The sequence below is a fragment of the Canis lupus genome, chromosome 6 (assembly GCF_003254725.2).
Source record: "Canis lupus dingo isolate Sandy chromosome 6, ASM325472v2, whole genome shotgun sequence".
Lineage (NCBI taxonomy): Eukaryota > Metazoa > Chordata > Mammalia > Carnivora > Canidae > Canis > Canis lupus.
This window is the reverse complement of record NC_064248.1, coordinates 58,779,822-58,801,864: the sequence shown is the minus strand read 5'-3', so window position 1 is coordinate 58,801,864 and position 22,043 is coordinate 58,779,822. Positions and strand designations below refer to the sequence as shown.

Sequence of the window (22,043 nt, the reverse complement as noted above, 5' to 3'; positions counted from 1 at the left end):
ATGTAAGTTGAACTTCCCCAGATTTGCTCAGATTCATAAGCCATGTGATGGATGTGTGGATAGAGATAACCCATCAGAGGTCTACAGCTCTAATCTGTGATACTTGTATTTCTTCTGACTTGCTTAATTGGGGAAGACCTACGGTGTGACCCAGATTTTCTTTACTTTGGAGTGATTAATTTCAATACTGTCTGCTTTGTGTGTTTGCTTTTGAGGGGAGAGTTGGGGACCAGCTTTGCAAGGATGGGTATTTTTCATGGTTCACATAATGGATTGACCACAGATGGGTCCTATCAATTCAACAGTGTTATCAGAGATAGCAAGCATGTTTAACAATTTTCTTAGTAATACAATTATCCAAATCTTTGTTAATGGTACTAATCTTTTATTTCTCAGATTGACTAAGTACTTTGTTTAATGGAATGCTTTTACAAGGGAATGCTTTTAGTGAAAAGAATGTATGAGGGAGTGTAAAAGAATGAATAATTTTCCACTTATGTAAATTTTATCTTTTAAAAACAATACAAAGTTAGCAATTCTGAAAACGCCTAAGGTGCCTAATTTTTACCAAACTGCTGTTATGATTTTCCAGTAGTCTGTAGTGTTTTTAAATTATAGTCACCAATAACGTTATAATAGAGCCCAAGTGTAAAAAAAAACAAAAAACAAAAAACAAAAAAACAGATGGGGTGGAAAGTTATACATATTTTGCCAAGCATTGTGTTGATGATTTAATATGGTAGGTACATTGCTATAATATAGTCTAGCGCTCTAGGTACCTGACATACATTATACTCAGATTCGTACAACAAATGCTTAAAGTAGATGGTGCCACCTATGTTTTATAGAATAGAGGGTCAGAGTTTGTGACTTGCCCAAGACAAGACAGCTAACTTAATGCCTGAATGAGGCCAAGTCTCTTTAACCTTAATGATGTACTTTTCTGATGTCCAAATCTGCCTTTCTGTTTTCTACAAAAATTTATTCTTGTTGTAATGACTGTATGAAGAAGCTGAGGTTGAAGAAGTAAAATCACCTGTCCAGGGTTTTCCATGTAACCAGTATATAGCAGAATTCACATTTGGAATCGGGACCATCTATTTTCTAAACCGGTGTTCTTGCCACTGATCTCTAAAAGGACAGATTAAGAACTTAACCTAAGGGATCCCTGGGTGGCTCAGCGGTTTAGCACCTGCCTTCGGCCCAGGGCGTGATCCTGGAGATCCGGGATCGAGTCCCACGTCGGGCTCCCTGCATGGAGCCTGCTTCTCCCTCTGCCTGTGTCTCTGCCTCTCTCTCTGTGTCTCTCAGGAATAAATAAATAAAATCTTAAAAAAAAAAAAAAAGAACTTAACCTAATGGACATTTTTATTCTTTTTTGTCAACTCTTCTCATCCACATGACAGTGATGGTCTCATAGGCTGCAATACACTCTCAAGATTTTATACTCAGTCCCTGGAGTGCTGGCTGTATCTCTATCCCTAGATTACTGATGAAAGCATATTTGCAACCAACGAGGGTGACATTATTATGGAAATATCCTTGAACCCACTCAGTTACTGTTAAAATATAAATCACGTTAGATTGGCTTGTGGGAAAGAGCATGGCCTCAAGATGGGAAGGGCTGAGAACAAATTTTGGTTTTACTGTCCAGTAGGAGCATAAACTAATTCACGCTGTGCAACTTTCCCGAGTCCATTTCCTCATGTATACTCGAGTTAATAAAATCTACTTAGTTGGAGTATTATGCAGACTAAATGTAGCCGTATAAAGGATAGCTTCCTACCACCTACTAGGTGTTCAGTTAAGTGGTAGGGATTAGCACATCTGTATCCCAGCATTGATGGAAATTTCAGCTGTATTTTGCTGCATCTATATTTTACATCCATATAATGATATTAGTCACTGCTATCACTGATTCATTTTTCATATGGCTAGACAGAGATCTGATTTAATCTGGCCTCTAGCATCTTTAACTTTTGAATCACATCCTTTTTTTTGTAGTCCTGACTTACAAACATTTACTCACCTTATGTAGTTTTTCATTTGCTCCACTCTGCATATTTTTTTTTTTTTTTTTTTTTTTTAGAACTTCACTAGCCATATTTCAGCGAGGTGGAATTTAATTTTTGGCAAACACACTTTCCTGTTTTCTGCTTCTCCTGATTTCTCAGCCTTGCTTATCACTCAAGGCATCATGACAATCCCACTATCTTCCCACCACATACCTCACCCTTGACCAGATCTCCACTAGCCAAAATTCTGCATGTCCTTCAAGGCCTAACCCAAATGGTGCCCCCTTCCTGCACCTCATACCTTCCATTTTAAATCCTTTCTCAGTTCACTTGTAATTCAGACACCATATACATATACTCCTAATAATTAAAAAAATTTTTAAAAGATTTTATTTATTTATTCATGAGAGACAGAGAGGCAGAGACACAGGCAGATGGAGAAGCAGGCTCCCTGCGGAGAGCCCTATTCAGGACTTGATCCCAGGACCCCAGGATCATGCCCTGAGCCAAAGGCAGATGCTCAACCACTGAGTGCCCCTAAAATAATGTTTTTTTTTTTTTTTAACTTTTAAAGTTATTTGCCCAAATAATATCCTACAAAAGTCTGTACATTCTTTGAGGACAAGGGAATTTTTCTGTTTCTTTATATTTCTTGCTTTGTATAAAATACAAATGGTTTCTCATTTCTGAATGAAAGTTGAGTCAGATATTCTGAGTGAGAGCCTTATAGCCATTAGGAGAGACGCCTAAATTGTCTCTGTTACATGATTATTAGTGACACCTTCCTCTTTGAGACTTGTTTGTCCCAGCCATCTCCACCAATTTAACTGGTATTACATTTACTGGAAGGCATTTTTTTTTTTTTTAAGGGAAGGAGAGTGGGGCACAGAGGGAGAGGTAGAGAGAATCTCAGACTCTGCAGAGCCTGACCTGGGGCTCAGTCTCACAACCCTGAGATCATGACCTGAGCCAAAATCAAAAGTTGGTTGCTTAACCGATGGAGTCACCCAGATGCCCCTGGAAGGCCATATTTCTTAAAGCCTTGGCCCTTTAGTACTAGGTAAGATAGCTATGTTTCATAATAAATGGCTCCTGTGGTATAAGAATCTCATTAAGTTTGCAAAAGTATTGAACACACCAACAGTATTTGAGTAGTTTGGTATTTTCAATGGTCCAGATGAATTTCTTTAATTAGGAATAGGATTTACCTGAGGGAAAGGAATACCTGTCTTAGAGAGAAGGTTGAGGCAATGAGCAAGGAGGATTTCAAACCACTGTGGTTGGAAATAGGACTCACCATGACCCGGTGTGGAGTCTGCAACTGGAAGTGACCTTCATGAGAGAATCAGCACAGGGAAAAGATGTGGACAGTTTCACACAAGTAGAGAGGTGGAAAAAATGGAAGAGGTAACATAAATGAAGCATGATTATAATAGTATATGACTGAGGCCTGCTAAATATTGGTGTTCCTGGAGTATAGAAATAGGAAAGAGATTGTGAGGTAAGATTGGCAAGAGAGGAGAGGAACTGGTGTGGTATCAAATATCCAGTACCTCGGTATACTCCCATTTATACCCCAGGCTGAACAGAAAGACAAGAAGATAATCTCAGAGGTTTCTTAGATAGTTTGGCAGGAATATATTTAAAGTTTACTAATTATTAAAAGTAGGGAATGACTGAACTCTTGTCCAATATCAGACATGAAAACAAAGAATCTGGGCTAACTGCTTCGAAGTGTAACATTGTCACAAATTCTGGGAGTGAATTTAGGATCATTTTCTGATGTTGGATGGGCGTCCTAAAATATTTAAAATATGGGGGCAGCCCTGGTGGCTCAGTGGTTTAGCGCCGCCTGCAGCCTAAGGTGTGATCCTAGAGACCCAGGATCGAGTCCCAGGTCGGGCTCCCTGCATGGAGCCTGCTTCTCCCTCTGCCTGTGTCTCTGCCTCTCTCTCTCTCTGTGTCTCTCATGAATAAATAAATAAAATTAAAAAAATATTTAAAATATGGTACTATGGTCTGATGGATCTAATTGTGGATGGCAGCTGGTAGAGAAATGATAATATGAGTTCAGAGAATGACTAGGACTAAGAAAAGGGGGCAATGGCAAAATTCAGAAATCAATGTTAAGAAAGATGCCTTACTACTTAGAGAAGTAACTGAAGTATTTTGAGTCAAAGGAATCCAGAACTATATGTTTGAGGAACTCTTCTAAGAGCTCAGAAGAACCAGAGCTGTTCTCCTAGTGGAGAAGAGTGGGAAAGTAGAGCAAAAAGGAGTTATTTTGGCTAAGCCAGAAAACTGCCCGAAGGCTTGAAATGCCTTTCTTTTTTCTACAAAAATTTATTGTTAACTTGCTGTAATGACTATATGAAGTAGCTGAGCTTGAAGTTCTCTAGGGAGAACATAATGGAGCTCATAGAAAAACGTTTCCCAACCTTTTTTTTTTTTTCATTATTACTCTCCCTCCAGGAGTGTTTTTTTAGATAAATTGTAATACTGCAGATACACTGTATATTTGTTCATGAACTGTGTCCTTTTGGCAGGCTACAAACCATTATTTAATATATTTTTTTTTACACTGCCCCCAGAACTAATTTTTGACAAGGACGAGATTGCCCACAAGTTGAGGACACATGATATGGCAGGATTCTGTATCATGTTAAAAATTTGAAAAAAACAGGGTGGCTCAGTGGTTGAGCATCCGCCTTTGGCTCAGGGCATGATTCCTGGGGTCCTGGGATCAAGTCCCACATCAGGCTCCCCACAAGGAGCCTGCTTCTCCCTCTGCCTGTGTTTCTGCCTCTCTATGTCTCTCATGAATAAATAAATAAAAACTTTAAAAAAATCATAAAAGAGCCATATAGAACTAAAAAACATAAAGAAAAGTCAATATATTTATTTGTATAAATGTGTATGATACCTTAGTTGACAAATTCTCTGGAATTAGATTGTTGGTTTTTTTTTTTTTTTTTTTTTTGCCTTTATAAAGAAAAGCATACTTTATTTTCATTGGCTCCTAAGCTGAAATATACAAGTAAACAAATAAATATAAGGCTTCTGGTTGTCCTAGTTCTACTTTGGCAAAGTTACTAAATTTATAGTTATCTTTCTTTTTTTTTTTTTTCAATTTTTATTTATTTATGATGGTCACACAGAGAGAGGAGAGAGGCTGAGACACAGGCAGAGAGAGAAGCAGGCTCCATGCACCGGGAGCCTGACGTGGGATTCAATCCTGGGTCTCCAGGATCGTGCCCTGGGCCAAAGGCAGGCATCAAACCGCTGTGCCACCCAGGGATCCCTATAGTTATCTTTCAAAGCCCCCTCTACCTGCATTCTTTTGTTTCCCAGATAGGAAGCCCTCTCCAAACCTTAAATGCTCAACACTCTTTATTTACTTGGGAAGGCTCTGCTATTAACTACTCATTCTTGTGAGAGGTCAATTATACATGAGTATAAATTAGTTTGTCTTTAATACAGCATTTGGACTTCAAGTTGTTTATTTATACTTATGAAACACCATGTTCCCTACCAAAGACGTTTCAGTTCCTAACAAGTAGGTATTGCAGGGAGTGGGGCTCTGAAGTCATTCTTAGCTTTTTCGTGTTCTGGTCCTTAACCCAGTTCCCTAGGGAGCAGAAGCCTGGGCTTCTGGTGTCCAGTCACAGGAGCTGCAAGCATTAGAAGAGCTTGGCTTCTTTGTATATTGACTTCTTTCAGCATTTGGAGCCCATCAGCCCTTGCACTCTCCCTCCCCACCCCACCCCCAACAGCTCACCCTCATCTCCTCCAGCTTTTGTTTTACCTGTATTGTTCTTTTCCCTTTCCTTCACTCTCAAGCCGCCACTAATTGTTTTTCAACATTTTTATCTTTTATTTTTGGAGATGCTCTGAAACCTCCCTGAGGGCAGAGATTATATCTGTCTTGTTCACTTCTGTATCCACAGCACCTGTACAGTGTCTGGGATGTAGCTGCTCAAGACATAGTTCTGGGATAAATATTTAATGATAGATGTTACAGCAACATTTCTAACCTACCCGTTTGGAGTGTATCTTTCTCCCTTTCTAGTATTTTAAATTCTGATTATGAAATTTGATAGTGTGATGGGAAGTCATCCTTCTTAATAGGGTCATGAAATATGTACAGGAAAATATTTCTATATGTGATTGGAAATTAGGGGCAAGTATTATATAAAATATTAAGTCAGGACACCAAAATAAATCCAAGGCAAAAGTCACTAAATAAGCCAAATATATGAAAATTCATGAGTCCGGGATCCCTGGGTGGCGCAGCGGTTTGGCGCCTGCCTTTGGCCCAGGGCGCGATCCTGGAGACCCGGGATCGAATCCCACATCGGGCTCCCTGCATGGAGCCTGCTTCTCCCTCTGCCTGTGTCTCTGCCTCTCTCTCTCTCTCTCTGTGACTATCATAAAAAAAAAAAAAAAAATTCATGAGTCCTATGAGTTTATTCCGTATATTTGAAGATCTTGTCAAATCAATAACAATTAAGTATTCTCTTTCAAATATTGTTGATATTTATGAAAATTAGAAACAGGCTCAAAGGGTGCTTGGGTGGCTCAGTTGGTTAAGCATCTACCTTCAGCTCAGGTCATGACCACAAGGTCCTGGGATGGAGCCCTGCATGGGGCTCCCTGCTCAGTGGGGAACTTGCTGCTTCTCTCCCTCTGCCCACCGCCCCTGCTCATGCTTTCTCTCTCTCTTTGTCAAATAAATAAATAAAATCTTAAAAAAAAATTCAAATATCTTTTTTTTGAAATGGGAAATATATAACCAATAAATCCAACTTCTGGAAAAGTATTATAGAGGATTATTAAGCTAATAACACCTTGCTGTTTCAAAATAACTATGAGAATAGCTTCATTAGAAAAACACTGCCAGGCTAATTTGTATTATCTCCCTTGACATTAGCTCCAGGATGATGTTCTTATCAGCAGAGTTAGGAAATACTCTCCAGCACACACAGCTTTCTAATTAATGCAAAGCTGTGTGGCTCCCTGTAACCAGAGAGTGGTTAAAGCTGAGGAGTAGCAGCGGCACGCGTGTCTAGGGTTTGGTTCTGAGTTGAGGGTTTAGGTATTTTATCCACGAATCTAGGTGGAATAATAGAAAGCATGTATCTTATATTCCTTTAAATGGCTCCACGGTGGTTAGAGTGACTTGGTGTTGAAGCAAGGATTGAAATGAGCTTCGCAAAAATAAAATGAAAAGAAGCGGTCAAAATGAAGCAATAAAATTTACTTAAGGAGGGACGCTTGGGTGGCTCAACGGTTGAGTGTCTGCCTTCGTCTCAGGGTGTGATCCCGGGGTCCTGGGATCAAGTCCCACATCATGCCCTCCTTGAGGAGCCTGCTTCTCCCTCTGCCTGTGTCTCTGCCTCTCTCTCTCTGTCTCTTATGAATAAATAAACAAAATCTTAAAAACAATTTACTTAAGGAAAGTAAAGGGTTATATCTCGAAGAAAAATAAACAAGCCAACCATATAAATATACTAGAGTTTGGTTTGGGTATGTTCATTTCTGCATCACCAGTATTTAGAAAAGTGCCTGAAATGTAGTAAATGATCAATAAATATTTGTTGAATGAATAAATGAATGAAATGCAAGAGGGAAAAAGACTATACGACATGAGGGCAAAAGTGAATTTATTCCTAAGGAAATGGTGCTGGATAACTAGCAGACTGAATAGACTGTCAGAAAAATCTTTCTAGGCAAATCATTTATTTATAAGCATATGTTAAAGTTTTATTTCAGTCTGACATATAAGAGAAAAGGTTTCTGGTAGGTCAGCTTGAACATTCATTCTTACAAGGGATAGTAAGTATAAAAATAATGGATGGTTAGACTAGATAAAAATATGGGTTGAAAGTTACTCTTGAGTAACAATTGACAGTTAACTGGGTTGCTTAGTAGCTGGTTTCCAAGGACAAATCTTATCCACATTCCACATTGTATGGGAGGCTATCTAGTGCAATAAGGACAAAAAAAATTAAAGACATAAAGAGAAAGGGTGATGTAAAAGTATCTTTCCTTGTAGACTTTGTGATTAGAAATTAGGTTTCCATATCCTAAGGAATCTACAAATCAGCGATTAACAATAAGTGCTTTACTAATCTCCTAATCTCCGGTTGACCTATAGGTGTTGAAAATTTACCCAAAAATATGTTGACAGTCACTATTTTGGTCAGCCCTTGTACATAAACATGTAGAAGATTTTACTTGCCCTGAGAGCATATCCTAATAATGTAATCACATTAATAACGTTTTATCCATTAGCTTTTTTTTTTTCACATGACAGCTTTCGCCACAATGTGATTGCAATGAACAGAGCAGCCTACTATTCACCCAATTAAGGACTTAGGGAGCAAATCAATTAAAACTAATGATTTCTAACATCTCTTATGAATGCCGTATTCTGTATTCTGGATTGTAGGAGAGGGAGCAAACCTTTGATGCTACCTGGATATTATCTAGGTGTATCAGAAATATTCTGAGTATAAAAAATCTCCTGTCTTTATTGCTCCAAATTTGGAACATAATCTTAAAACAGCAATATAAAATGTTGTCAGAGAAGAATCTAGATGCCCAATGATAAGAGAAGGCCATATTCTGACTTTTAAAAAGTCAGAATTTTAATTTCTTAGAGGCCAGGAATCTCTTATTATTCTGCTTATTTGCTTTTAGTTATTTATAATTTCAGAATACAAAAAGAAGAAAACAAAAACAGTGTAAGAGCAAAAAAGCTGGAGTGCCTTCAAGGCTCAGTCTGTTTAAAAAAAAAAAAAAGGCTCAGTCTGTTAAGTGTCTGCCTTTGGCTCAGGTCATGATCCTAGGGTCCTGGGATTGAGCCCCAGATAGAGCTCCCAGCTCAGTGGGGAACCTGCTTCTCCCTCTCCCTCTATCCTACCCCTGCTTGTGCTTGCTTGCTCTCTCTCTTGCTTTCGCTCTCAAATAAATAAATAGCATCTTTTAAAAAAATAAGCAAAAAAGCTAATTGCCCCTTTTGAAAAAACACATTGAGTTGGCTAAAGACAAAAATAATTTATGCTACCTGAGTAGGTTATATAAGTAAATAATTTTACAGCCTCATATTGATAAAAAGCCATCTCAAATATAATTTCTCTTTTTCAGTTGCAAGTTACCTATTCTGTTAGGCTACTTTAAAAATAATTTTATCTCAACAAGTGTTATTTATCATATAAATCACATATGCTAAGCAATGGTGGATGACAGTATTTAAAATGTTAGACTTTTTTAAGATAAAATTAATTTTGTAGAGCTTATTATAAAATAATGATTTTGATCTTATTGGAATGTTATGAAGAACAAATTATATTTGTATATATGCTATGTAAATTTAAACTATCACATGATAGTATTTTGTCAAAGATTATTATTCATTATCTAATTTTAATGTTAGTCCCATGCCGTAAAACTAATTATCTTGCATTACACTGTACATTGCCATTTAAACATACTACAGGGGGTCTGGGTGGCTCAGCATTCGACTCTCAATTTCAGCTCAGGTCATGATCTTGAGGTCATGAGATCCAGCCCCAAGTGGGGCTCTGTGCTCAGCACAGAGTCAGCTTGAGATTCTCTCTCTCCCTCTTCCTTTGCCCTTCCCTTGCTTGCACACACACTCTCTCTCTAAATAAAGAAATAAAATATTTAAAAATAGCATGATCCCTGTTCATATTAAAATTTTATCAAAGAAATATGACATTCCATGGTTTCACATTACTGCAGCATTGCCTAAAATTTATAACTATTAAAAAAAACAGACACTAGTTATAATTCAATTTTGTTGAACATATCCACAAACATTTAAATTTTTAGTGTAAATAATGATCTGACCTATGATATAAATACAAGGAATTTAGTAACTTCCAATTAAATATGCTTCCTATCAGAGAACAGATGAGTCATGCATAAGCTAAAATACATTTTAACAGCTTTTGAGATATAATTTACATACTATAACACTTATTTGTTTAAAGGGTATAGAATCCCTCTCCATAATCTAATTTTGCAACATTTTCATCACCCCAAAAAGAAACCTGTGTCCATTAGCTATCACTCCTCACCATCCCCCTCCCCAGTTCTCCTTCTCCCAAGCTCTAGGTAGCCACGGATCTATTTTGTTACCTATAGATTTTCCTATTCCAGACATTTCATGTAAATGATATCTACAATATATGGCCTTTCATGACTGGCTTCTTTCATTTAGCATACATTTGAGGCTTATCCATGTTGTAGTATGTATCAGTATTCCATGCCTTTTTATTGCCAAATAATGTTTTCTTGTGTAGATATACCATATTTTCTTTGTCCATTTATCAGTTGATGGACATTTAGGTGGCTATAAGGAATAATGGTCCTATGAAGGTTTGTATACAAATTTTTGTGTAGATATAGGTTTTCGTCTCTCTATTGGATAGATTCATGTAGCAATGGAATTGCTGGGTCATTTGCATCATATCCCAAACTAGAATAAAATCAGGGCTAAGACATTTAACTACCTTTTTATTTTTTTAAAGGCTTTTTTTAAAAAAGGTTTTATTTATTTATTTATTTATTCATGAGAGACACAGTGAGAGAGAGGCAGAGACACAAGCAGAGGGAGAAGCAGGCTCCCTGCAGGGAGCCCGATGTAGAACTCCATCCCAGATTCCAGGATCACCTCCTGGGCCAAAGGCAGGCACTAAACTGCTGAGCCACCAAGGCGTCCCTTAACTGTCTTTTTTTTTTTTTTTTTAAGATTTTATTTATTTATTCATGAGAGAGAGAGAGAGGCAGAGACACAGGCAGAGGGAGAAGCAGGCTCCATTCAGGGAGCCTGACGTGGGACTCGATACCAGGTCCCCAGGATCAGGCCCTGGACTGAGGCAGTGCTAAACCACTGAGCCACCCAGGCTGCCCCCTTAACTGTCTTTTTAATGAAAATTAACAAAAATAGTTTAATTTGTCCAAGTATTCATCATCAGGAATATCCATTGAACTTTGAATATTAATATAATTCAACCACAGTTTGCAAAGTACTATTAAAGCACTACTAAATCTCTTTAAATTTGGGATTAAAAGTTCTGGTTAAGAAGTATAGAAAAGGGGGTCCCTGCTCAGTTGGTTGAGCATCTGACTCTTGATTTCAGTTTAGGTCACAATCTAAGGGTCCTGGGATCAAGCCCCATATTGGGCCCTGTGCTCAGTAAGGAATCTGCTTGGGATTCTTTCTTTCTCTCTCCCTCTGCCCTCTCCCTGCTTGCACTCTCCCTCTATCTCTCTCTCAAATAAATAAAGTCTTTTTTTTTAAGCTTTTATTCATTTATTTATTTGAGAGAGAGACAGAAATAGTGAGAGAGGGAGAGAGATCACAAGCAGAGAGAAGAGGGAGAAGCAAGGGGCCTGATGCGGGGCTCAATATCCCAGGATCCTGAGATCATGACCTGAGCCAGAGCAGATGCTTAACCAACTGAGCCACCTAAGTGCCCCTAAAATTAAAAAAAAATCTTAAAAAAAATAAATATAGAAAAGACTACTGAAGGCTAACTCTATAGCTATTTGTATATTTTTTGGTTCCCTACCAAAGTGACCTGGATACTACCTGTTAATACCAAACTTTTCTTTTATGCATTTTTCCCTCTTTTTATTGTAGGTTGGAGGGGGGGATATTTTTCTTATTCTCTTATTCTAGAAGTATGTAAGTGTTCATTAGCTTCTGCATAGAAAATTTGAAGTCCATTCATTTGAAAATCTACATACAGTCTTGTTAGTTTCCCTCAGGAAAGAAATAAAATAGAAGTAAAATAAATCTGTAGAAGTAAAATAAATCTCTTACTGGTTAACATTTTTTTCAGGTATTACTTTTTTTTTGCCTGGGATGGTGATGGAGAGGCTGCCTTGATGAATTGGATCTGTTTCAGTCTATATCATACTATTTTAATTCACTGTCAGACCAAGACTTGGCAGAAATTTCCCTTAACCCTTTCTCTTCACACCCTTGTAAAATCACCCAGATTTCCCTTTTCCCTTCCTTTCATAGTGAATCTATTTGTTGAAGGAAGTACTCTCCTAATAGACGAAAGACAAACTCCTGCACCACTTAACCTTCATTCTTGGAGGTATCTGAAGCAAGTGGGAAGCTAACGTCTAGTATGGGCCCAAGGGACTCACTCACCATAAAAACAGGACACTATAAATAACTGCTTCCAAACACAGGCAAGCGAACAGAAAAACTCTGAAAAAATTCCTACATACAATTTTAACTGTTAGATGGATGCAAATATAGATGCAAATATGTACACAATCTGCAAGCAAAACACAGACAACTTCAAGACTTCTGTGAATGTTGTCAAAGGATAGTTTTAAAAAAGTTGAACATGACTCTTAATATAGAATGAACATGTCAAGGATTTATTCATGCTCTTAATAAAGAAGGCAGCTTGTTCAAAGAACATTCATCTGAAAAAGGAATGTTAGAATAACATTGCTAGGTTAGATACAAAAACTAGGTAATATCCTTTAGGGCTGTAAAAAGCAAATGAACAATATTTGGGGTTTTCTTTTCTATGAGACAAAAATCTACAAGTCTGGAATTAAATCAGCAATACTTAGCAAGTCAAGGAAAGGTATATTTCTCTAAATCTTTGGGTGGTGGGCTAGTTAAACAGGTCTTTGGTATTACATCAAAAGGGTGTACTGCCTTCCCAGAGTCTCATTTCCAAGTTTTGGATACTTCTTAACAATGCATACTTTTGCTCATCTTAAATTTTCTTTTTAAAGGCTTTGATTATTTCTTCATAAAATAACAGACATTTAGCCATGAAATGTGTCAAATACAAAACACTGGCCATGGAAATCCTCAAAGCATGAGACAGAAACTTTGAGTTTTATACTTGACTCCTTGGGAGTCCTTTATGTCACTCAGATATCAATATACCTCTCTAACCTCATTCTGGGGAGGAGTTCTATTTTAACTTCATCCTCAATTTCAACCACTTCTTAGGGCCCAAACTGCTCTCTAGGCTCTTAACTTGGATGGCAAGTTATCTAAGCCCAGTAGAGTGAGAATTCATTCAGATGGCCAATAGACTTTGACATTCAAGTGCTCAGATTGCCATATCCCAGCAAAAACTCCAAGGCTCAGGAAGAGAAAGACAGCCTGGGGCTCATACCATGAAGTTCCTTAATGTGAGGCTACACACGGCTCTGCTTTCTTTTGAGATGAGTGAGTCTCCATTAAACCATTACACTAGGCATTGGCCAACTGTTGTGGCCCATGTCGTTTGGGTCTGCAACCTGTTTTTTATCTGGCCCACTTGCTGGAATTGGTTTTTACATTTTTGAAGGATTGTTTAAACTTTAAAAAAATATACAACACAGACTATATGTGACCTGTAAAGCCTAAATTTTTACTGTGTCTCCCTTTTTAGAACAGGATTATTTATCCCGGCATTTAAAAAAAAATGACAACTTTATTGTTAGTATGTATCAAAGTTTTACAACAAACTTCCTGTAAGAGAAAAGTTCTCTCGTAGGCTAATTTACAGATTTACTCTTGGTAGGGACATTTTGTGGGAAAAAAGAATGGTTAGAAGAACATTAGATTCGGCATCAAAAGAAAATAATATTTGTTAAAGGGCACTAAACTTGGTTGACAACTGATCAACTATGTGGATGGTAACTAATTTCCCAGGACAAGTCTTAATGTCATTAAAGTTCATGACAATCAATTGCTTAAGTGTTCTGTCAAGAGCACATTTCTGTCTGAGAAGAGGTTGCAAGTTATATCATACAAACAGATTAGAAACAGTTTTTCTTTTTTTTTTTTTTTAAAGATTTTATTTATTTATTCATTAGATTACACAGAGAGGAGAGAGAGGCAGAGACACAGGCAGGGGGAGAAGCAGGCTCCATGCAGGGAGCCCGACGTGGGACTTGATCCGGGGTCTCCAGGATCACGCCCGGGCTGTAGGCGGCGCTAAACCGCTGAGCCACCAGGGCTACCCAGAAACAGTTTTTCTTTAACAAGACAATGTATTGCATATTTTAAAAGCATACACTAGGATGCAATAACAGAAAAGTAGACTCTAGGAACCTTTGACGCCACAGTAAATCTTACAGTTTAGCTTAGGACTACACAAATAAATAGGAAGATGAAAAATTTGGAAGGGAGTCAGAAGACCATCACAAAGAGAATTAGAGCATTGAAAAACTGAATCTCTGTGGAAAAAATGAAAGGAATTAGGATGTTTCAACTAAGATGAGGAGGACAAGGAGAAATTTAACAATCATTTCCAAGGGTATAAAGGGGTCTCCAACTGAACACAAACAATGATTGTACATCTCTTCTCAAAAGAGGTAAAAATTTGGGGCATTGGGATGGCACAGTCAGTTAAGCATCCAACTCTTGGTTTTGGCTTAGGTTGTGATCTCAGGGTTGTGAGATCCAGCCCCTCAAAGGGCTCTACTCTCAGCACAGAGTCTGCTTGAGATTCTCTCTCCCTCTCTCTCTCTCTGTCTCTTTTACTCTGCCCCTCCCACTCGTGCTCTCTGTCTCTAACACAAATACATCTTAAAAAAGAAAAAAGAGGTAAAAATTTAACCTGCAGCATAAGGATGACACCAAGACATCAGCCTTTACATGAGTTTTCATCGAGGCTGGGTCTTTAAGAGACTTTAAAAACAGAGTTGGAGCTCTCTACCATAGGTTGAATATGGTCTAGTCTGAAGGTTTAGCCAGATAACCCCTTGATATATCATGGATTTTTCATTTAAGACCATACTGGGTGCAAGTCACCAGGTCTGCTATCCTCTGAGGAGATTAAAAACCAGCCTTTGTCCTTAAGGACTTACTCTGGGATGGAGAGGGTAAGGTAAACAAATATATGAGTGGCAAAGGTAAGGGGTAGTACTACCACAGGGGGACGAGGAAATATTTGCAAGTATTTTAAATATCTGGAAAGGGAACCATTTAAAATTATGGCTTAGAAGGCAAAGACCTGGACTCAGGTGGGGGGAGCCATCCATATCTGAGGAAAGAGCAATCTGGTCAGAGGGAACAGCAACTATAAAGGTATGTTCTTGGCATGATGGAGGAACAGCAAGAAGGCCAGGGTGAGGGAAGGGCACAGAGCAAGAGGGGAATAGCAGTTATTAAGAGAGGGTGTTGTAGGTTCACGGAAGTGTCTTGTCCTCCCCCTCTTTTTTTAAAAAAAATTTATTTTTAGGTAATCTCTATACTCAGCCTGGGGCTCAAACTCACAACCTGGAGATCAAGAGTCATATGCCCTACCAACTGAGCTAGCAGGCACCCCCTGCCTTTTAAAAAGATTTTATTTTTCTCCACTTCTACTCTGAGTGAGCTGAGAAGCTGTTAGAGGATTGTGAACAAATGAGGGTCAAAATCTGATTTGACTTTTAAAAGGATCAGTCTGGCCGCAGTGTAGAGAAGCCCTCAACCAATTTTTTTTTTTTTTTTTTGCCTCAGGGCCTTTCACTCTCAAAAAATTATTGAAGATCCCAAAAGATCTTTGTATGTCTTATATCTTTAGATATTTACCATATGAGAAATTTAAAACTAAGTATATATTTTAAAATAACAATGATAAAGCCACTACATATTAACATAGATAACATATTTTAATGAAAATAGCTATATTTTCCTCCAAAAAAGAAAATGACATTGTTTACAGTTTTACAGTTTCCTTAGGGTCTGTTCACCCTGTTCATTATCACATATCATGCAGCTTCTAGAAAACTCCACCGTATACTCACAAGAAAATGAGAATTAAAAATGCAAATAATGTGTAGTATTGACCTCACTGATCCCCCGAAAAGGCACACTTTAAGAGACAGAGGCAGAGACGAGATTAGGCTTTGGAGGCAAGCTTGGAAGCCTGGAGACTAGTTAGGAAGCTGTTGCAATAAAGCACAGGAGATGCACTGGTGGCTTGGGTTGTAGCCGTAGATGTGATGAGAAATGGTCCTGATCTGGGGATATTGTAAAGGCTGACCCTAATAGGCTTTGTGGACAGAATAGACCTGGATGTGAGAAAATAAAGGAAAACTCCAGGTTTTGAATCAGAAGAATTGAAATGTGGAATATTGTGGGAAGAGCAGATTTGGGGGTGAAATGAAGAATTCTGATTTGGACTTAACTAATTTAGAAATGCCTAATTAAATATCCAATTATAAATGTCAAGTGTGCAGCTGGATATTTAAGGCTGAGATTTAGAAGGATTTTTTAAAAGATTTTTTATTTATTCATGAGAGACACACACACACAGAGGCAGAGACATAGGCAGAGGGGGAAGCAGGCTCCATGCAGGGAGCTCAATGCAGGATTGATCCCAGGACCCCGGGATCACGCCCTGAGCCAAAGGCAGACGCTCAACCACTGAGCCACCCAGGCATCTCAGGAGAAGGATTTTTTAATTGCTTTTACATCCCTCCAAACTTTTTAAAGAAAAAAATGCATGAAAGTAAGTTTTCTGAGCCTTTCAGTGTCTAAAATCTATTATTTATTCCACTCTCAGACTTGAAAGTTAGTTTGGCTTGATATTTAACTCTGAATTAACATTCACTTTCACTAAGAATTCTAAAGGTTTTCTTTTTAGCCATTATCTTCCGGTATTCAGTATTGTCACTGAAAAGTCTAATGCTGGTCTGAGTTTTGTTCCTTTGTATATATCCTCTAAGCTCCTCTCCCACAGATGCTTTTAGGATCGCCTCTTGAACCCTGAGTCCTGAAACCTCATGGTGGCAGAGGTATTTTTATTCATTCATTGCACTGGACACGTTGGTCAGACTCTTTGAATATTCAGTCTCCTATCCTGCAGTTTGGGAAAATTTTCCTGAAATATTTCCCTGCTGGTTGCTTCATTCATTTTATCTTTTTACTCTATGAGATTTCTGTATTTCAGCTATCAGAGCTGGAATCTATATAACTATTTTTTTCTTCCCCTTTGCCTTTTTGTTTGACTTTCAGGTGAATTTCCTCAGCATTATAATCTAACCCTTATATTGACTTTTTTATTATCTTATTTTTAATTTCTGAGTGTTTTCTAGTATGTTTATTTTATGGACACAATATCTTCTGCTAGCACTCTGAGGATATTAATTATTAATTTAAAATGGATCTGTAGCAGTTTGCTTTGTGTGTTTCTCCTGCTTTGGGTGTTTCTGTATGTTCATCCACTCTTGGTTATATGTTTATATCTGTCTTTCAGGTTGGAAGTATTCCCCAAATGGCTGGTAATATGTAATAGTGTTTTCATATTTAATAATGAAGAATAGAAAGCTGTTTAGGAGTACCATGTGCATTGTAGAATTTATCCACTGAAGAGCTTCACAGTAGATTAAGATGGTAAGCAACCTTTTTAGGAAGGCTTCCATTTAGACATCATTGTTCAGAATTACAATACCTAGCATCTCATTGCCTTTTTCTTTTTCTTTTCTTTTTTTCTCATTGCTTTTCAAGATCATGTCTACCTCATCTTTATCCCCCATGCAATCCAACAGTATGTGTATTGACTGGACAAATAGGTGCATGACTCTTCTTTTATTAATGTAAAAGCATCGGGGCAGTAGGACTTGTCTAATATAGTATACTCAGAGGTGGAGTTTGGTCTCAAACCTTGAACTTCCAGTCTGTTCTTTCTACCACTAATGCTCTTCAGACTTTCTATCAGAACCTCCCACAGGATAGAAGAGATTTTCATAAATCAGACTTTGAGAATTTCAGCTTATTTCAGAATCTGGGGTAGAGCTAGAAACATTCCGTGCGAAGCACCAAATTTCATTTAATAACTTGTATTTTAACTTTAAAAGCACATTAAACTAAAGTCTGGTTTGTTTCAATATAACACTTTCTTTTAATCAAAATCTTTGAGTAAAGTCAATGTGCCTGTAAAGTATGTCATGTGTATCCTACAGATCCTCATGCTCCCCATCTGGCATGCAGTACCTCCTCCAGGCGAGCACTGCCACATGCAACTAAAGAGTTCAGTTACGAGTGCAAATGCTGTCAGAGTCTCCTTTCTCCATTCCTACTACTGACTAAAACAAGAAAGGACGTTCTTCCTTTCTCTCTCATACTAGTCGGAATGTTAATCTTGTGTGTTTGTGATCTAAAGGGTTCAACCTCCTGTCTTGATGCTCTACCATCCTCAATGATCTGATTGAAGATGGTGAGTACTAAGCCTTCATCCCAAATCACAAGTGGGGAGGAGGATATGTTGAGGGCAAATGCCTTGCCTTTAAGGGCACAACTCAGAGTTGACTATATTCTTATATTTCACTGGCTAGGACTAAGTCACACAGTCACCACTGCCTACAAGGAGGCTGGAACATGTACTTGCCTATTATCCTTTAAAAAGGAGAGACTGGCTGTTGGGAGATAATTAGTGATCTTCTCTCCCACCGTGGTATTGCCATCTTCTAGCTGAAGGCCCAAGGAGCCTAGGTACAGGCACTGCTGACCTTCCCGTAGACCCCAGAAAGGCAGCTGTGTTTGTAGGTGGCAGCAGTCAGAGGAACAGCCTTTCCAAAGTTGTGTTCTTCGTACCAGCAGGCCTGCCTGCCTAAAGGTGTGGGGGTAGTAAAGGGCTTGTTTTCAACTGCTCAGTTAACCTTATCATTACTTTATCATTATCATTAAGATTTCCTTAAACTCAAGAGTTGCCTAAAACTGTGGGTCATACTCCAGAGATGCTAGGTGCTGAGTAAGCTCCAGGAGCCACATAATCTGTGGGGTATCTAGCAGATTTGCACGTTGGAGGCCTCTGGATTTGCAGATACCTAGTTTAAGAATTGGGGGAGGTTGGCATTTTCATGGGGTTTTGTTTCAATATACCCATGTAACAAGGACAGCTAACACATGGAATTAGAGATGATTGATTTGAGGAAACTGGCCTATCTTGGAAAAAAAAAATTATCAAACACCACAATCTTGGGGTACTTTTTAGATAATTTCTGTGAACAGTAAATACAGTAAATAGGATTTTTGAGGATCCAGAATCTTCCCAAGAGAGAAGAAGCCTAGCTAATATTTTCTTAATTAGATAATGAGGTAGATAATTGTCATATTTACTGCCAGGCACTTTTTGAAGTGTGCATAATTTAAAGAGGTTGGTACAGAGCTAGATTTCAAACCCAGGTCTTTCTAGCTGTAAAATTTGCCTTGTAACCACTACATTATGTTGAACAAAATGGCAAGTAGGGATGGCTTTTTATTTTTTAGGTGAGTGTGGCTGTTTATGAGTAAACCTACCATTCTGGGAATGTAGATGTTCAGTGAAGTAATATATACATACAAGGTAATAACAGGAATATTTTTATTAGTTTTATTGTGGGCATATATTGTTATGAACTAAGGACTTTATATCACCCAAGAGGTACACAACAACTGTAATCACTTCATAGAGAAGGAAATTTTCACAAACTATCTTTAAATTTTATTATTAAAATGCTATTGAAATCATGTTAGTGTTCTAAGTAGAAGCATATCCTGTTTTTGTAGGTCCACCTGAGGATGGTAGTGGGCTCAGTAAGGAGTGATTTAGATGTATGCTTAATATGATGACAGTGTGCCTCTGAAGAAATTTTCAGGAGATCTGTTCTGCCGTTGAAGAAAAGAGAATTTTTGGTCAAAACTGGAGCCACATACAAGGGACCATATCACAATAGAGTATTTTATACACAAAATCAAAAATGGTGTAGGTGAAGCAGGGTGTATTATCAGTGTTAAGCAGCAAACACATTTATAGAGAATCTCAGGAATGTGAGTGTTTGTGAGCATCTTTACATTTCCTCAGCTGTACTGAGATTTTTTTTTTAAATAGAAATATACCATGCTTTCCAAAAGCCCCCCTTGTGCCACATCCAAATACCAGCAGAATAGTAGGTCCCTTATATGAGGAAACCACAAATCTTGAAAACAGTGGTGTTCCTTGATGTTCTTTGGCCACACAACTGTTTGGTTTAACTAACATTTCTGGTAATGGAATTGCTTGAGTCTCAGAATTAGTTTGCTTAGAATTTTTATGTTCCTGCCAGACCCCTTCCTGTTGACATATACAAACTGAATCAAAATTATTCACATGACATCACAAGCAGTATAAGCATAGCATTTGAAAACAGTCTAAGGCTCTGATATATTAATTAATCTATTTGGGTGTGTTTGCTTGGAAACCTGGAGTGAAGCCTGGTGTAAAATATATTTGTTTTTGGAATATAATCTGAAAAGGAGTTAGAAAATTTGTAACCTCCGTAACATTTTAAAATAGTCATTCTCCATCTCTCAACATCTTGTACTCCAACTAAGACATGTATTTAGTGGAAGTGGGGAAAGTAGAGAAACACAGTATTTTAAAAATAGCTATGTCCTTACTTTGAAAAAGATTTTACCTAAACACCATCGCTTTAAAAAAAAAAGATTTTATTAATTTATTTATTCATAACAGACACAGAGAGGGAGAGAGAGGCAGAGACACACAGGCAGAGGGAGAAGCAGGCTCCATGCAGGGAGGCCCATGTGGGACTCGATCTCAGATCTCCAGGCTCACACCCTGGGCTGAAGGCGGCGCTAAACCGCTGAGCCACCGGGGCTGCCCACCATCAGTTTTTATATTAGAATCACCTATGAACAGGATTAAAGAAATTTTCATTGCCTTTCTTTTTTAAAAGATTTTTAAATTAATTAATTAATTAATTTATTTATTTATAGCATGAGTTGGGGGAGAGGCAGAGGGAGAAGAAGAGCGAGACTCTCAAGCAGACTCCGCATTCAGCATGGCTTGATCTCATGACTGAGATCATGACCTGAGCAGAAATCGAGAGTCAGACACTCAACTGACTGAACCACCCAGAAGCCCCTTCTTTGTCTTTCTAAAACTAAGCAGTTGATATAAAAATTGAATCTGTATATTATTTTTCATTATCAATTGATAAACTATGTTTGTTAAAAATATGGAGGTACAGTATGCTGAAAATTTTTCTAACAGGCACATGGACTATCCATACTCTCATTTAGCTATTGGGTGAAGTAGATTCAAGCCTAGTTATTGTTTGACCAAGAGACTGAAGAGCTAAGAGATTTAAAGCCAGAGTGTTAGGAGGCACTACCAATGGAAAAACAGACATTTAAAAGAAAACACACACCGATATAATACACACACACACACACACACACACAGAGTAGACATTATACCCTGAGTAGAATATAAATGTAAAAGAAAGCATTTCTGATATTATAATGTAAGCTAACAGGAAATTTTAAGTAACATCACTCCCATTTTCCAAGAGATTTTTCTGTAGAGGAAAAACACCCTTTCCTGCTAACTATTTCCTAAATTAAATCTAGAAGGAATTCAGTGTTCAATTCTGTTGTTTCTATTGTCTGTAGAATGTTAGGTTTGGTGACTTAGAATAGCCGGCTCTAAAAACGGATACCCCGTGTTGCATTCAGGCTTCTCTGCCTATCATTGCGTAATGCCAGGCAGGACATTTAACCATCCACAGACTCGGTTTCTTCTGTAAGAGTGAGCTAACAGTACCTGCAGCCTCGGGGTGTTTGGGGGTGAAGCAATACGTTACGTGTGAAGTGCCACACACTGTCTAGGCGCACGGTAAACCTTAGCTAATGCTGTGTGGGGGGTAGTATTTTCCTTTATACTTAAAGAGGTCTTTGCTAGGTAAGATCAATACTCACTGTCTTTCTAAAATAAAATGCCTGTAAAATAAAAATATATTACAGGTCTACTGTTTAAAAGCATCCTCTGGGATCCCTGGGTGGCGCAGCGGTTTAGTGCCTGCCTTTGGCCCGGGGCACGATCCTGGAGACCCGGGATCGAATCCCACGTCGGGCTCCCGGTGCATGGAGCCTGCTTCTCCCTCTGCCTATGTCTCTGCCTCTCTCTCTCTCTCTCTCTGTGACTATCATAAATAAATAAAAATTAAAAAAAAATTAAAAAAAATAAAATAAAAGCATCCTCTACCTTCAGAGAATGT

General features: G+C 38.1%; 1 protein-coding gene across 2 annotated transcripts in view; it reads left to right on the top strand.

Annotated features, from left to right (window-relative positions):
* Positions 1 to 22,043, top strand: part of LRRC8C (leucine rich repeat containing 8 VRAC subunit C) — an 84,674-nt gene that overhangs the window by 1,562 nt on the left and 61,069 nt on the right. The window contains exon 1 of one of the 2 annotated variants that reach the window (XM_049111711.1): positions 17,384 to 17,400. The exons of the other annotated variant lie outside the window; for it this stretch is intronic. The gene's annotated coding sequence lies outside the window, so the exon portion shown is untranslated. Of the gene's footprint in view, positions 1 to 17,383; positions 17,401 to 22,043 lie in introns of those variants that run through there. 2 annotated transcript variants of the gene reach the window in all.